Source organism: Abramis brama, assembly GCF_963993115.1.
Source record: "Abramis brama genome assembly, chromosome: 9".
Taxonomy (NCBI): Eukaryota; Metazoa; Chordata; class Actinopteri; order Cypriniformes; family Leuciscidae; genus Abramis; species Abramis brama.
In genome coordinates, this window is record NC_139971.1 from 26,006,335 (window position 1) to 26,009,623 (window position 3,289).

The 3,289-nt window shown below is 34.8% G+C and overlaps 1 long non-coding RNA gene across 1 annotated transcript; it reads right to left on the reverse strand.

Annotated features, from left to right (window-relative positions):
- Window positions 1-386: 386 nt before the first annotated feature.
- On the reverse strand, window positions 387-2,439 carry LOC311089910. Its single transcript, XR_014607785.1, has 3 exons — window positions 2,358-2,439; window positions 2,017-2,140; window positions 387-524 (listed from the first exon to the last, which is right to left on the reverse strand). It is a non-coding gene; the product is annotated as an uncharacterized lncRNA (long non-coding RNA).
- Window positions 2,440-3,289: the final 850 nt, after the last annotated feature.

Consider the following 3,289-nt stretch of genomic DNA (forward strand, 5'->3'; position numbering starts at 1 on the left):
CTTGCATTTACAGTATTATTACCGTATTTTCATTTACAGTATTAGTATTGAGTTTTTTTTTTTTCTTTTTTTTTTTTTCATCATTTAAATTTTCTTTTTTAAATTTATGTTTACCCCACCCCCCAAAAAATCACAATAACTCACAAACATTTGTCCTTATAATATTCTTTTTAATCATTGAACATTTTGTTTTAGAAGTACAAATTACAAATCTTGACCTTTTGGAGCCACTAGCTGAAGAAAAAAAAAGGCAACATCTCCAAAGTCCATAGAATTAATCTCCTGGTGACCATTTATATCTGTAGCATGGCAAAAACGTACACACACTGAAAAGCAAAACAGGCCAGTCAGCAAGTCAGTTTGTGTTGTTACATTTCAGTAATTTTGCCAGTCAAAGTTGACAAGCTCTCTGATGAGAAACACTGAGGGTTTCAGGCTGATGCTTTTCTTTGGACCTTTCCAGATTTCCATCTGATCTGTGCCTTTGGTGTTTGGTGCCATCAGGGTTGACTCTCAGAATGAACCTGCAAACACAAGCAGGGAAAAAATACATAATTTTTTCAGACCGGTGTTGGCAGAATTTTCCCTAACCCTCAAACTTGATGCTGCATGTACTTTGGCGTTAATAAAAGCACTACATCTGATTCTGAATCCACCTACAGTAGTGGTGGGGGAAAAATCGATTCTGTTCAGTGTCGCAATATTTTGCGCACGCAATTATATTGATACAGTAGCGCAAAGTATTCCAATAAAGGTTATAAGGCTGTGACGGTGGCAGTTTTTTTTACCACTGCGGTGGTAATGGACCAACTACCTGCAGTGGTTGGGGGGTTATTATGAAAATTGAAATAAAAAAATGTAGTTTACTCGAGCAAAAAAGTCTTTATTTGAGCAATTCCGTCAAAGAAGCAACACAAAGCCTGTAAAGCATTCAAATACATATCAGTAAATATTAGAAACTTACATAATAGAAAAGTTAAATCTATAAAAAAAAAAACTTTCGTTTAATACTTCCACACAAAGACACGTGATTCCACATGAAGCCATACTGCTCTGTGCTTTGAGAGGGATGACACGAGGAGGAAAGAGACCATCGATCTATTTTCTGATATCTTCATGTTTTCTACTTGTTGTAAAAGGTATGAAAAGTGAATTTAATCTTCCACAAGGGCAAGACATTTAAGCTATGTTTGAAATTGCGCTGCCAAAGAGAGCGAAACTAAAAATCAAATAAACTTGACGCGCCGTACATGTCTAATAACAAGCAAAAACTGTGTTGAAATGAATCTGACGTGCAAGTAAAAATGTAGGCTATCTGTCCTACAACGTTTTTCTACTTTACCACAGTAAAGAATGTGAATGTAATAGGCCTAAATAAAAGCGAACCAAGGAAGAAACGTTTATAATCCCCTTCGAAAATCGAGACGTACGTGAAGATTTTGGGGAAAAAACAAGGTATTACATGCAGGGATGAGTCACAATTTTTGGATATTCGATTAGTTTATTTAATTATAGAATTATAGTATATCGAATAGGTTCTGTAATTATTCTCTAAAATAAAATCTCCATGTTTTTGGTGCTAATGCGGTGGTGACGCGTTCATATAATTACGTTCTGTAATAAGGTCCTGTGTCCTGAATGTTCAAGGACAAAGTTTTTGCACTAGCTTCCAGTAAATGTGTAGCAGAATCGAATCGCAATACTTGCTGTATCGCAATGTTAGGAAGCGCAATAATATTGAATTGTGGCCCAAATAACGCAATACTATCGAATCATCAAATTTTTGCCAATTTCCACCCCTAACCTACAGGGATGGTATTACCCCATAATACATTACATTAAAATCATTAAAGCATTTCAATACATTCCTGTAGCTTAGATTTCCAGGGAATGGATAATTTTTTAATTAAACTTAATACAATGTAAGTTGCTTTGGATAAAAGTGACTTCCAAATGCATGCATGTAAATGTAATGTAATGTAAAAAATATATATATATATATATATTTTGGTTTACCTGATTCTGCATTCGACAAAATAGACAGCTAATGCTGAAGAGTCGTCTGTTAGCAGTTGTAACTGGATGATGATTCTGCCCTTCATTGTCAGCATCCATGTTTTTGCTTTGAGAACAGACTCTCCTGAAACAGACAAAGTCACAGCAGCCTTTTAGTGTTATAGTTTACAGAAAAAAACTAAAATACAATAACAGAACTTATTACTAACAACAATAACATGTGGGGTGAAGATGAGGTAAGATATAATGTTGTATGGTGTTTATAGTTTTTAATCAATTAAACAACATTAAAAATATTAGTTAGCAAAACTTTGCTATATTGATAATGGTATATTGCTAACCCTTTCCTCCTCCTTCTCCTATTCCTCCTCCAACGTCAACCCGTTCTGTGTATTAGTGGAGAGCGTCAGCAGTGATGTACAGTCCGGAGGGAATGGCCGCTGCAAATTCAAAATAAAGAACAGAAAAGAACATGTTTGCCTGCTTAACTAATGCATACTTCAGCTAATTTAGTTGATGTCATCTTACTCACCTGTAGATGTTATCACCATTACGAAGGCAATCACAAAAAAGACTCCAAAATACACCTCCGACATTTCAGACGACATAATTCAGACCACAAACTTGAAAATAAAACAAAAGATGAAATTAACAATGCTGTTGGATAAAGGGTTAGTTTACTCAAAATTGTGAATTCTGTCACCATTTACTCACCCTCAACTTGTTCATAACTTCCATTAAATTATTTAAAGTGCTGTATACAAAAGAAGATATTTTAAAGAACATGAGCAACCAAACAGTTACTGGTCCCCATTGACATCCAAAGTATTTTTTCTATTATAGAAGTCCATGCGGACCAGCCACTATTTACCATTATTCAAAATATCTTATTTTATGTTCAGACGAAAGAACTTCATGCAGGTTTAGAACACGTTGTGGGCGAGTAAATGATGACATACATAATTTTCTGTTTAAGGTGTAACTTACTACGTTATCCCTTTAACTTAGTTTTACTCAGTATTTACGTTGTACATCTGCCAAAAAGTTGTGAAAGAGGAGACAGAACATACCAAAGTTATTATGCTTCTCTGTTTAATAAGTTTACTTCGGCTAATTTAGGTGAAGTTGACCATAACGTTACATACCAGTTGATGTTATCACAATGAAAAGGCTCCAACACACTCCATCGTTGCAGATGGCATTAACGTATCCAGATCACAAACCTAAAAATAAATCATATAGGCCTACGTGAAAATATTGTTTAAAACCCGCA